Source organism: Bubalus bubalis, chromosome 22 (genome assembly GCF_019923935.1).
Source record: "Bubalus bubalis isolate 160015118507 breed Murrah chromosome 22, NDDB_SH_1, whole genome shotgun sequence".
NCBI lineage: Eukaryota > Metazoa > Chordata > Mammalia > Artiodactyla > Bovidae > Bubalus > Bubalus bubalis.
The window spans coordinates 8,426,292-8,440,948 of record NC_059178.1 but is presented as its reverse complement, the minus strand read 5'-3'; the positions used below and the strand labels follow the sequence as shown (position 1 = coordinate 8,440,948).

General features: G+C 42.6%; 1 protein-coding gene and 1 non-coding gene across 2 annotated transcripts in view; both read left to right on the top strand.

Moving 5' to 3' along the window:
- The window catches only part of LOC112581374 (pyrin domain-containing protein 3-like), a 52,319-nt gene that overhangs the window by 11,345 nt on the left and 26,317 nt on the right, over positions 1–14,657 (top strand). The gene's annotated exons all lie outside the window — the stretch shown is intronic.
- On the top strand, positions 798–904 carry LOC112581474. Its single transcript, XR_003106057.2, has one exon. It is a non-coding gene; the product is annotated as a U6 spliceosomal RNA (small nuclear RNA).

The following is a 14,657-nucleotide window of genomic DNA, read 5'->3' as shown; positions in this document are numbered from 1 at the left end:
ACCCTCTACACTGTTGGTGAGTGTAAATTGGTGCAGCCACTGTGAAAAACAGTATGGACGTTTCCCAAAAAACTAAAAATGAAACTACCGTATCACTTAGAAATGCCCCCGCCCCAACAAAACACTAACTTGAAAAGATACTACCCCAATGTGTTCATCAGTTCAGGTCAGTTCAGTCGCTCAGTCATGTCTGACTCTTTGCAACTCTGTGAACCGTGGCACACCAGGCCTCCCTGTCCATCACCAATTCCTGGAGTTTACTCAAACTCATGTCCATGGAGTTGGTGATCCATCCAACCATCTCATCCTCTGTTGTCCCCTTCTCCTCTCATCTTCAATCTTTCCCAGCATCAGAGTCTTTTCCAATGAGTCAGCCCTTTGCATCAGGTGGCCAAATGTTCATAGCAGCGTGATTTACAAACCTCCAAGATTTGGAAGCAAACTAAGAGTCCATCAACAGATGAACGTACAAAGAAGATATGGTATATATTCAAAGGAATACTACTCAACCATGAAAAGGAACAAAAATATGCGGTTTGCAGCAACATAAATGGACTCGGAGGGCACTATGCCAAGTGAAGTAGGTCATACAGAGAAGAACCAATACTGTACACTATCACTTTTATAGAGAATCAAAAAAATACAGCTAACTAATGAATATTAACAAAAAAGCAGACACAGATATAGACAACTAGTGATTATTAGTGGGGAGAAGAAAGGAGAGTAAGAGATAAAAGCTATTAGGTATAAAATAATCTATGAGGATATATTGTACATTGCAGGGAATACAGCCAACATTCATATAACTAAAAATGGGATATAACCAATTGGAACGATACAGAGAAGATTAGCATGGCCCCTGCGCAAGGATGACACGCAAATTCGTGAAGTGTTCCATATTTTAAAAAAAAAAAATTGTGACTCATATTATTTGTTGTTGTTCAGTTGCTCAGTCATGTCCGACTCTTTGAGAACCCATGGACTTCGGCTTGCCAGGCTTCCCTGTCTGTCACCATCTCCCAGAGTTTGCTCAAACTCATGTCCATTGAGTCAGTGATGCCATCCAACCATCTCATCCTCTGTTGCCTCCTTCTCCTCCTGCCCTCCATCTTTCACAGCATCAAGGTCTTTTCTAAGGAGTTGGCTCTTTGCATCAGGTGGCCAAAGTATTGGAGCTTCAGTTTCAGCATCAGTCCTTCCAATGAATGTTCAAGGTTGATTTCCTTTAAGATTGACTGCTTTGATCTCCTTGCTGTTCAAGGGACTATCAGGAGTTTTCTCCAATACCACATTACATTATACCCCTGTGATATATATATTCAACAGCAGTTATCAGTTCAGTTCAGTTGCTCAGTCCTGTCCGACTCTTTTGCCATACTTCAATTGAAAAAATATGTGGCGGATTCATTTTGATTTTTGGCAAAACTAATACAATTATGTAAAGTTTAAAAATAAAATAAAATTTAAAAAAATTAAAAAAATTTAAAAAGAAAATAAATAATTCTAGCTAAACAGGAAAAATCCTGCCACCCACAAATGTCTCTCCCTACCCATTCCTGTCTGTGGATAAGCACAGCAGTGTGTCCAGAGAGAGACCAGCGGTAGAACACGGGGAACTCTCTTGAGACCCCCAATGCCCGGAAGCTGCGTGGGAAACGCTGTTGCTCCCGGTGCCCTGGCAGGGGGCGAAGGCAGCTAGAAACCAAGTGATGGGGAGAGGCCCCTGGGAGTCTGTCAGCACCCGGCAGCCTTGCTTAGAGGATCTGAGAGGCCGAAATCACTGAACAGGTAGGCAGTGTTAGCCAGCTGGCTTCAAGCACTTGCTCTGGACCATGAGAACCAGTTTTACACCTGTCCCTGTCCCTTACACCTGGAGAGGCTTGGTGACTGAGACATAGCGGTGCACAGGGACCCGGCATCCTGCCTCCTCAGTGCAGGCGGGAGCGCAGGGCCCTCTGAAAAAGGCGGGAAAGCTCTGAGAGGGGCCCACAGGCTGACACCTCATGGAGGGAGGGTCCAGATGGCATCGCCGGACAGGTGATGGCTGACAGCAAGGAGCGTTCGAGCAAGTGATGCTGGGTTAGTAAATTGCCTCACTCGTTAAATTAAAAAAAAAAAAAGAATTTATTTTTTTAAAAAAGGAAAAAAGGAACAACTGGGTTCAAATCAGTTCAGTTCAGTTCAGTTCAGCCGCTCAGTCGTGTCTGACTCTACAACCCCATGAATTGCAGCACACCAGGCCTCCCTATCCATCACCAACTCCCGGAGTTCACTCAAACTCAGGTCCATCGAGTCGGTGATGCCATCCAGCCATCTCATCCTCTGTCGTCCCCTTCTCCTCCTGCCCCCAATCCCTCCCAGCATCAGAGTCTTTTCCAATGAGTCAACTCTTTGCATGAAGTGGCCAAAGTACTGGAGTTTCAGCTTTAGCATCAGTCCTTCCAAAGAACACCCAGGACTGATCTCCTTTAGAATGGACTGGTTGGATCTCCTTGCAGTACAAGGGACTCTCAAGAGTCTTCTTCAACACCACGGTTCAAAAGCATCAATTCTTCAGCACTCAGCTTTCTTCACAGTCCAACACTCACATCCATACATGACCACTGGAAAAACCATAGGCTTGACTAGACGGACCTTTGCTGGCAAAGTAATGTCTCAGCTTTTGAATATGCTATCTAGGTTGGTCATAACTTTCCTTCCAAGGAGTAAGCGTCTTTTAATTTCATGGCTGCAATCACCATCTGCAGTGATTTTGGAACCCCCAAAAATAAAGTCTGACACTGTTTCCACTGTTTCCCCATCTATTTTCCAGTAACTGATGGGACCAGATGCCATGATCTTCGTTTTCTGAATGTTGAGCTTTAAGCCAACTTTTTCACTCTCTTCTTTCACTTTAATCAAGAGGCTTTGTAGTTCCTCTTCACTTTCTGCCATAAGGGTGGTGTCATCTGCATATCTGAGGTGATTGATATTTCTCCCGGCAGTCTTGATTCCAGCTTGTGTTTCTTCCAGTCCAGCGTTTCTCATGATGTACTCTGCATAGAAGTTAAATAAACAGGGTGACAATATACAGCCTTGACGTACTCTTTTTCCTATTTGGAACCAGTCTGTTGTTCCATGTCCAGTTCTAACTATTGCTTCCTGACCTGCATATAGGTTTCTTAAGAGGCAGATCAGGTGGTCTGGTATTCCCATCTCTTGAAGAATTGTCCACAGTTTATTGTGATCCACACAGTCGAAGGCTTTGGCATAGGCAATAAAGCAGAAATAGATGTTTTTCTGGAACTCTCTTACTTTTTTGATGATCCAGCAGATGTTGGCAATTTGATCTCTGGTTCCTCTGCCTTTGCTAAAACCAGCTTGAACATCTGGAAGTTCACGGTTCATGTATTGCTGAAGCCTGGCTTGGAGAATTTTGAGCATTACTTTACTAGCGTGTGAGATGAGTGCAATTGTGTGGTAGTTTGTTTGAGCATTCTTTGTCATTGCCTTTCTTTGGGATTGGAATGAAAACTGACCTTTTCCAGTCCTATGGCCACTGCTGAGTTTTCCAAATTTGCTGACATATCGAGTGGAGCACTTTCACAGCATCATCTTTAGGATTTGAAATAGCTCTACTGGAATTCCATCATCTCCACTAGCTTTGTTCATAGAGATGCTTTCTAAGGCCCAATTAACTTCACATTCCAGGATGTCTGGCTCTAGGTGAGTGATCACACCATTGTGATTATCTTGGTCGTGAAGATCTTTTTTGTACAGTTCTGTGTATTCTTGCCACCTCTTCTTAATATCAAATATATGTCCTTAATTTTTTGCCAGCTATTGCCAAACCACTATCCAGATTCTTCTACTTCACATTTTCATCAACCATGTGTTCATTCCTTGTTCCAAACCTTTGATAACACTGTCTTATTAGAAAGAAACATCTTTGCTGATTCTTATTGTTTAAGTCACTAAGTCGTGTCTGACTCTTTGGGACCCCATGGCCCTCCAGACTCCTCTGTTCATTGAATTTCCAGGCAAGAATACTGGAGTGGGTTGCTATTTCCTTCTCCAGGGGATCTTTCTGATCCAGGGAAGGATCAAACCTGCTTCTCCTGCATTGGCAGGTGGATTCTTTACTGCGATACAGGCCAACAATTATATGTTATTACCGGTTTAGTTTATATACCTTTGATTACTATTGAGGGTGGACATATTTTTACATCATTATTGATAATTTACATTTTTTACTTTTATGTATGTTTTTTAACATTGGAAAATTATGAAAACTCTTTATGCATTAACCCTTTCCTAGCATTTTAATTTTTCTCTCCTTGTTTACTTTTTATATTTTTATGGTGTTTTTCTGAAAATGTTAAATGTTTAGAGAATTAACCATCCATCTTTTCTTTTATGGGATCTAGTTTTGTTGTTTTGCTTAAAAACTGTCTCTCAGTTCTCTTCCCATCAATATTTCTCCGTATTTTCATCTAAGTTTTCTGTGATTTTATTGTTTCACCGAAATCATTATATGTTCTATGTTTATTCAGGTTTAATAGTTGTGATAGGTTGCAAAAATGGCTACAATCTTCAATTCTCCATCCTTCTCAGGACCACTCCTTTCTGCAGTGTCAGGGTGCAGCTCTACCCATGAAAAGGTGGAATCTGTTTACCCGGCACTTAAGTCTGGCCTTGTGACTTGCTTTGACCAATAGAATCAGTGGCAATGACAGCATGTGCTTCTAAGGCTAGAACTTATGAGATCCTTGGTGCTTCTCCTAGCTCTCTGAGAACTCTCCAGGGCCACCAGGTGATCAAGCCTGCTGGGTGAGCATGTGGCCTTATTGCTCTCCATCACTCCAGCTGACTTCCAGAAATGTCAGTGCGGTTATCTTAGAACAGTTGGTCCCTAGCCAAGGTATCAGCTGAGCAGTAGCTGACATCAAGAGCATCAAGACTTGAAGAAGAGCTGCTCTGCTGGGTCTAGCCTGAATTGCTGTCCCACAGAAAAGTGAACTAAATAATTGGAAGCTGTTTTTAAGCCCCTAAGCTTTGGAGTTTTCCTGGTTGTATAGCAAAAGGTAGCTGATATATGAAGTAGGGAATTCTATTTTATTTATCCAAGAGTTAGCCTGTGGCCTAATAGCATTACTTAATAGTTCATCTTCTCCCAAATATTTTATCTTGATTCTGCCTCTAAGTTATCCATTAAATTCTATTGATTTGTCTGTCCTTTGTGTAATAGATTCGCTCAATGATACGCTTCAGTATCTGGAAGGATAGGTCTCTCTTATCTCCTACAATTCTTAACTACTCTTATATTTTTATTCTTCTGGATGAATTTGGTTTTATTGTTTCATTTTGCAAAAATATATATGTTGGGCTTTTGAATGGAGTGTTATGAAACATAAACTTTGAAAAGTATTGAATTAAAAATATTGAGCTATCTAGAAATATAATATTTTGAATAATTGTCATATTTTATATATTTCAGAAGAACTTTATAGTTTTCCTTGTGTAGCTTTCTCATAGTTCTTATTAAATTGATGCTTGGGTATTTGTATTTTACAGTAAAAGGAAGATTTTTTCATTATATTTTATATGATTACTTTAGATTTTTAAGAAAACTATCCATCTCAATATATTAATTTTTTAACTGACCACCTAACTGAACTCTCTGTTTCTAGAAAATTGTTTAAAATTGTTTTTTTTTAAACTGGATTTTTCAGCTATGCAAATCATATCATTGCAAGTAATGGTGACTTTTTCTCCTTTCCAGTGTTTTCCTCTTTATTTTATTGTTGCATCTTATTACTTTGGTTAGCACTTTCAGAGTAATGTTAAAGAATAGTGGTGATGGTTCACCCTTTTCTGACTCTTGCCTGTATTGTTTTTTTTAAACAAGAAAATAACTCTTTGAGAGCAGGTTCCATGTCTTGTTCTTTTATTCTTTCTCCCTTGATTCTTAGCACAATGCTTGCTTATATTTGGCAATAAAGAAATATTTAGTAATTTAAGGGCCAAATACTTATTGTAGACCTTCTTTGTGTTGGACACTGTAAAGGGAACTGTGGTGCAAAGATTAAGATAAGGTTCCCCAGCTTTGTTATTGTTGTTCATGTTTTAGTCACTACGTCGTGTCTGACTCTTGCCTCTCCATGGACTGTAGCCCACCAGGCTCCTCTGTCTGTGGGTTTCCCAGGTGAGAATACTGGAGTGGGTTGCCGTTTCCTTCTTCAGGGAAACTTCTTGACCTGGTGATCAAACCTGCATCTCCTGCATTGGCAGGCGGATTGTTTACCACTGAGCCAGCAGGGAAACCCTGATCCCCAGCTTTAGGGCCCTTTAAGTCCATTTATTGGAGAAGGAAATGGCAACCCACTCCAGTGTTCTTGCCTGGAGAATCCCAGGGACGGGGGAGCCTGGTGGGCTGCCGTCTCTGGGGTCACACAGAGTTGAACACGGCTGAAGTGACACAGCAGCAGCAAGTCCATTTATATTGTACAGACTTTGGAGTTGGATAAAAACAAACCTTGGCTTTATGTCCTGCCTGTTGTGGGACTTTGAAAAATTTACATCACCTTTCTAAATTTCCAGTTTATTCTCCTGAATATCTGGAAATTAATAGTCAACCTCTTATGAGTTTCTTGGAGAGATTAGATAATATATGTATAAGAGCATTTTGAAGAATTTCTGAATAAATGAACAGGAACAGGAAATACAAGAAGAGCTTTGGTGGATGGGGGAGAACACAGGCTCAGATTTGAACATACTGAGTTGAAAATGTCTGTGGAACTTTAAATAGACTTATATGTTGGATCATTAAGTATACAGATCTGAAATTCAGAGAGATTTAAATGTGTGAATATGCTACTTATGTTCTTAATGTTTCAAGACTCAGACAAATCACTCTGGCCACAATAAAGAGGGTTTTTTTTGGGGGGGGGGGTGGCGGGGGGTGGATTGGAGGGGAAATACATATGAAGCTAAACTGTAGGTGGAAAGCCACCAGAATGGAGACAGCTCAAGGGTTGAGAATGTTATCAGCAGAGGTGAACGCCACAGAGTGGTCTATTGAGCTGGGAATGAAAAGTGCCCTGATGTCAGCAATTAGAAGGCCTCTGGTGCTCTCTGAGGAGAGGCTCCACCACAGGAGGGTGAGAGGAGGGCTGATTGCTGGGCCAGTGGGAGGTGAGAAGGCAGAGAGCAGCTCTGCAGGGAGGATAGAGCTGAACACCGTGCTGTCTGTTGACTTGGTGGGTGGTTCATAGCTCAAACCCACACAGTATCCATGTTCAGATATATCTCTGGGAAATTCTTCTCTGGGTGACCACATCTTAGCCTACTTCTGTTGGGGGATGAGGCACTTCCTGGCAGGCAGAGTATAACCCCCACCAAGGATCTCCCCAGTCGGATATGGAATGCAAGGTGGCATTGGCACACTGAAGATTCCAAAGAATGCAGAGTAGTTTTGGCTTCTCAGTCATTCCAGAACATCAGCAGAGTGGACAAGGTGTTTATCAGGCTGCAGTGCTTGGCAAATGGGGCAGTAGCTGGCAGAAGAAACAGGTGTGGTTATGATGCTCAGGGACAGCCTGGAGGGGATGACACTGGTGCCTTCCAGAGAAGGCAGCTTCCCAGGGTGCGGTGGTATCTTATGTCACCAGAGGAGATGGCCGGGGGCTCCACCTGATACCTGACCAGGCTCTCCTGTGATTATGTTTAAGACGGGGCTTGGGGGATTCTCAGAAATACACGAAGGGGCCTCAAGGGGTTTAAGGTCTTGCGTGGCAGTTAAATGTAAGAGCCAGCAAAATGTGGGTGGTGAGTATTCCTATGTTCCCTTGTGCACCCAAGAGCTAGGCTGTACCTGAGGCAACATGTGTTACCAGGTGAAGAAACTGTCTCTAAATAGGTCTAATAAGACAACCATTTGCCACTGTTGCTGGGACTGTCTCTGCAGGAAAAGTGTTCTAGCAGGACACACACGCACGAGTTCTAGGGTGAAATACTCAGGAAAACATGGGGTTAAAGAACATTGCCGAGGTTTTCGTATATATACCCTTTTATTAAGGGCCTCTGGTACCCTGATCCATTCGCATCATATTCACTGGCTGCCTACTCGGTCTCTGTGAAGTAGGCACAGTGGTGAGCACCATAGACATGGCCCCTGCAGCCTAGACGGGGAGACAGAGCTGCTGTGCATTATGACTCTCTAGGAGAGAGGGGAGTGTTCAGCGTTCCCCAGACTCATGCCATGAATCCTTTCTGGAGGAATACCTTTAACACCTTTCATGCTTGGGATACTGAAATACCAAAGGAAAAGAAGTGGAAGGACAGCTGGGAAGGGTGAGGTATGGCTATTTGGTCTCTGACTAAAGGACATTAAACAAGTTGAAACAAAGAAACAATACACATCATAGAAAAGGTTCCTAATTGCGCAATAAAGCCCAAATAGGGACTTCCATGGTGGTCTGTGGTTAAGAGCCCACCTTTGAACCCAGGGGATGTAGGTTCAATCCCTGGTCGTGAAACTAATGTCCCACATTCCTTGGGATAACTAAGCCCTTGAATGCAACTGGAGAACCTGCCTGCTACAGCTGCCGAGCCCGCCCACTATAGAGCCCTTGCGATGCAATGAAGACCCAGAGCAGCCAATAATTAAAAAAAAAAATCCCAAATAGGGGTGAGGTGAGTGGAAAGAGATTCTGAATTGCTCCTGCCCTCCAGAGCCCTTGTCTTTCTCTCTTCTTCCTTTCCCCTTCCTTTCTTTCTGATTTCATTGCCTCCAAATTATGTGAAAATCTATATCTCCCCTCTCACATACATACTTGATATTTAAATATAAGCTCAGTAGTTATAAATATGCAGTTACCAGATTATCGCATGTGTGCTTCAAATGTCTTTTTGAAACTATTGCTTTGAGTTATCTAGTCATAAAATATGCCCACCATGTAATCAATGGACAAAACTCTTCCTCATTTTCACCCCACGCAGCCAAATCTTTCTAACACACAGTGGTTTTCTTTCTCAGTGCCATTCAGATGCATTCCTTTGACAGCATTCCACGTCTAAATTCTTGTCATAGAGTGGAGGGAACATGCACGCAGCCATAGAAGACAAAATCCTTCAGGATTTCCTGCCTCACTCGCTCTGCTTTGCCCTCAGAGGAGGTGCTTTCTCACATTGTCCACCAGTCTGGTAACCTGGGGCAGTGCTCCAGTCCGCCGGGCTGAAGGCCACATCTCTCCTTTGTGAGGGGGTAGGACTGTGGGAGGGGAGGTGGGGGTGACCCTGCTCCAGCCCGGAGCCTGTGCAGGGCAGTCACTTTTAGGGAAGCACACGGAAATTGAGGGTCTAGTGTCCATGCCCGCATGTCCCCGAAAGCCTTTCTAGGTCCTAGCGTACTTGTATGCAGTTAAAACCCCACTGGTGAGCTCACCAGAGGGTAGTGAAAAGAAGGCGCGTTTGATTAAGTTCAGGCTCCAGGCAGTGGCTCCCAACCTTTGTTCTTTCTCTGGAGGCACTCCTGAATTCAAAGCCCACGTTCAGTGGTCTCAGCCCACCTGGGGGGCAGGGATCAATCTGCTGGATGATGAGTCCAGAGCTGAGGGCCATAGGCATTTGGATTGGCAGGGAACGGGTGGTCAGTAGCGCCTGAGCTTTCTTCCTGTGCCCAAGGCACACTCTCCTGCTTTACCCTTGCGTCTGTTATCAGGAGCCCCTCCACCCCCAGCCCCAGGGTTCAGTGTAGTGGGCTGATCTATACCTGCCACAGTTCTCCCCTGGCCGAGCCCACCAGGGTCTCAAGGAGAGGAATGCCCCCTACCACAGGGCAGCACTCACCCCAAACGATCTCATACCCACCTTTCAAAAAACCTCCCCAGACCCTCTCAGCCTCTCAGCTACAAGAGAGTGGATCACTGTCTGAGTGTTCCCCGAGCTTCCTTCAATTCCCTCTCATAACACTGGTAATATTGCTTTTTCCTCCTAAGTTGTCAAGATGTTTTATCTCCTTTGCAAGCAGGGAAACTCCTAGGGGCAAGGTTTTTTTCTCCTTATTCATTTGTGTTTCCTCGAAGTACCAAGAAAGGGTGTCTCACATAGTAGGTACTTAGCAAGTTAGTTCAATCAGTGAAATTGGAGGTGATATAATATACATAGAAGTATATGATCTATATCTTGATAAGACTCAGGCCACAAGTATAGCATAAAATTGATACAGATAAAACTACGGGGGAACCTCCCTGGCTGTCTAGTGGTTAAGACTTCACCTTCCAATGCAAGGGCAGCGGGTTTCATCCTTGGTCAGGGAACTAAGATCTCACATGCTTCATGGCCAAAAAATCAAAACATAGAGCAGAAGCAATATTATAATAAATTCAATAAAGACTTAAAAATATGAACACCCCACTTACAACCGAGGTTTTTAGCAGTCATAATGGCTGCTACTAGCTATGCATTATTGACAAGAAAATTGACAAGAAAATTCATGGATCTTAGAGCGTGGCTCCTTATTTTGATAACCACATTCTGTGGTTAGTATGTTGAGCCTGAAACTAAAGACTGAAGCCACCCCTGCCTCTGGGCATCAGATGGCGCTCACACACCATTAGAGAAGTTTTTACAAACTGCCTCAGTCTGGTTTCTTTCACCAAAGCGGAGAGCTGTGGTTGTCTGCACAATTCTACGGCAAATTGATTTCTTTCAGATGTCTGGGCCAGAGCTCAGTTCTCCAAAGGCAGGCTTAATACACACACACACACACACACACACACACACCTGATTGTAAAGCATCCAGCTCAGGCTGCGTTGAAGGTCAAATCCTGTTTCTGTCAACGTAGTGACACTGTCTCTTCTTGCTTGGTCTTTGTGCCTTTTAAACAGCTTTATTACAGAGAAGGAAAAGACCAGCAGAAAAGCAGAGAAAGAGAGCTAGAGAAAGAGAGTATTATCTGGGAACGAGAATCAGTGCTGACCTATAGGGAAACCCAGAGTGCAAGTACTTTGGACACATCACTTGCCCTGAGCAAACCTGTTTCTTCTTAGAGGGAGAGAACATAGCCTCAGTGCTTTCAGATCTTGGTTGTGTCCCACTCTTTGTGACCCCATGGGCTGTGGCCTTCCAGGCTCCTCTGTCCAGGGAATTCTCCAGGCAAGAATCCTGGAGTGGGTTGCCATTTCCTCCTCCAGGGGATCTTCCTGACCCAGGGATCAAACCCGGGTTTCCTGCATTGCAGACAGATTCTTTACCGTCTGAGCCACGAGGGAAGCCCATAGTCGGTAACCAATAAATGTTTGTTGCATGAATAAATGGTTGCAACAGTCCCCCACCCAGTGTAGGCACAGCAGGGCTTCCTGCTCCGTTTCAGAGATGTTGACTGACTTGTCCTTGGCCTTAGGGTTCAGAAAGTAATGGAACTAGAACTAGAACCCTGACTTTTGCCCCCAAAAATTTTAAAATATTTCAGTCTTTAAAATTAAAGTCTCATCTTTATGTTTATAAAAGTTCTCTTCAATATGTTGGAGAGTTTAGGTGAGATACAGTCCATATGTCTGATGGAAAACCAGTGCAGTCTTGTGGGGAATAAGTTGTTTTTCGATAACACTGGTGTTAATCCAAGTGAAGTTATCCATACCACCTATTTTCCACCCATAAAATCTTGGACAGGTTTACACCTGCCAATTGCTGATTCTTGGGTGTGTTTCACAAGCCAGTGATTAGCTCCAAAATTCTAATGCTTCTGTGAATTGTTATGAAAGGACGAGTCCAAAATTTCAGGAAGGGTGTGACAGCAGCATTGTGCATACTGTAGGAGGTCCATATTTCGGGAATCCGAGTGCAGCTCTTCATGTTCCCGTTTATATTCACCCCACCCCTGCAGGAGGTGAAGTTCAGGGAGCTCTCAAGGGTATCTCCTGTGTTGGTGCCTGAATAGAACTTCTTGAAGATAAGATCTCTGGTCAAAAAAAATCTCTCAGGGGGACCTGGAATTCCACCCCATCAATGGCTTTGTTTCTTCATTTTATGTAGAATCTTTGCCTTGAAGCCTTTCTTTGAACACAGGTCTACTCATTGCTGTGCTAGGTTCTGGGAGAGATGCAAAGAGGAATACAAGTTTTTTCTACTCAGTAAAAAATTTTTTTCCTTCCTGTCTTCCTTCTTCCTTCCTTTTCTTTCTTCTTTCCTTCCTTTCTTCCAGTAGTATTTCCTGAGCACACGTTATATGCCAGACCCTGTGCTAGGCTCTGGGTCAAACAGTTAACATTTTGAATGTTCACTATAAGCATGCACTAACTATCTAAAGTGCTTTTAATGAGTTAACTTATAGACTCACAATCTCTGTTGATAAATCAGAAAAGTGAGGTCCAGAGAAGTTGGGTGATTTAACCTGAGGTCACACTGCTAGAGAATAGCGGCATTCTGACTCCGGAACCTGGGTCTTAACAGGGTCCCTGATCTAAGCTCCTCACCTAGTAGGAGGGGCGGGGGCGGAGAGGGGGAACACAAATGTAAAAAGATGAACTAGAGTCCAATAGGCCTGCGATGGAAGGGGAAATACGGAGAGGGCTCCTGGATCCGACTGCCTGGAGGAGCTGGGAACCCATCACCAGGCACGAGGCAGGAACTCTGGAGCCATAGCTTAGTCACCAACAATCAGAACATGAAAAAACACCTCTTTTCTTACTCACCAACTTGCTTTGCTGTTAAGGCATGTCGTGCCACTGAGGCTACTTTGGTAATACAGTTTTTAATTCTTTTAAAAGTAATATGATAATAAAGCACTGATTGAAGCAATGAGCGCCGTTTGCATTTGTAAAACTTGGCAGGATCCCACGGGTACAGTCTCACTTTATGCTCTTGCTTTTCTCTCTCAGCCTCTGTTGTTCTCTGGGTCGGCGGCAGGGGTTGAGGCAGGGTGGAAATCTCAAGACACTAGTACATCTCCCAGGACCGCATGGACCTGATTACAGCCACTAGAAATGGAAAAGGAAATGGAAAGGGGTGGATAAATTCAGCCACACCATTGTGAGCTTTCATCTGTTAATTCTCTGCATGCTCACTGTCCCTCAAAGTCTTGCATCTTCCACCTCCTTTCCTGCCCCTCTGTCGTCCTTCAGGACGTGGCTCACAGCCTGCCTCTAAAAAGCCTCCCCTGCCACCAGCCCCATCGCCTTCATGTCAGACTCCTGTAGTGCTTAAGATCTGCACCACTCATTTCACTAGTGAGCAGACGTTGCTTTTTGAATAGCTGATGGTTGACCTGGTGGGATGGTTTCATATTATGACATCATATTTTATATCTCTTCAAATTCAACTCAGTACCCCTTTTCTCAAACAGAAGAGTCTAGTTAACTATACATTTAGGGTAGGGCTTCCTTTTAAAGCCAAGGAAATCTTGATCGTGCACCTGTAAATTTCTCTCCTTTCAAACTTGTCAGCAAGTCATTCTTCCTAATGCCATTTTGCTTAAAAATTAGTTCCTCTTCTGATGGACTCCTAACACTTTTTCATAAATGTAGTTTATCTAGAAGTTACAAAATTTCAAAGTATCAGCATGGTTGTTGCTACTTTTAAGAATATTGCATTGTTTTATGTACACTTAAAATTTTTTTCTCATGAAATATGTATAACATATAATTTACCATCCTAACCATTTGTCTATTTAAAAAAAATCTCCAAGACTTTGAGATAAATAAACTGAGTACATTTATTTCCTTTTACATTTGTAATATTTCATAAATGTATAGAGTTCCATATATTTTTCATTAAATGTGTCCTATTGGATCATTGTTGTTTCCTTTTAGCTCTTTTGTGATAACAGTGAAAATACGGATAAGGAATATATTTACATAATAAATTCATTACACTTTAATTTTTGCATTCCTCATTAATGCTCCTGAAAGTTTAATTGGTAAATTCCCAGTTATGAACAACTGCACCAAGTTCATCACACTCTGCTTTTTACCCCCACACTCATCTAGGTTTCAAATGTTGTCAATACTTACAGCTGGGATTGAATTTTTTTTGACATTACCTTGAATATTATGATTTTATATGTAAATAATATGAATAATACTACTAATAGTAGCTAACACTTGTCAAATACTTACTGTGTTGCTGGGGATTTTTCTAAGTGATTTACACAGATTGACTCAGGCACTCAAAACATTCATTCTATTGTCAATTCCTGTGCTGAGTGACACTTCATACCTTCTCATGAAGTTAGACCCATAACAGAAGCAGATGTCTTTTGTCCTCTCGGATTTGTTCTTGGGATATAAGGCACAAATATTAAAGCTCACCTAGTAGGTGAACCATCTAACTATACTAGATTGGAAATTCCTAGAATTATTTATTTGTGATACTCCAGGTTATCATTTAGCATACAAATGTTTGAAAAATAATGAATATTATTTCAATGAAGCCCAATAAAATACAGGATCATGATGGGCTTTGAAATGGCAGGGGAAACAGCTGTGCGGGGAGCTGAGTTTGCAGCTAGAACTTACTTATTGTTAGCGAGGTGAGTCAAGGAAAACATCTATTCCTGTCAAGGCAAAATTTAAAGTACGTGATGTTGGCTTCGTGCATGATTGCAAATGTCAAAATTCCATTAATTTGATTTTTAAAGTTTAAGGTATTCTGCCATTTGGTTACTCAGTGTATGAAT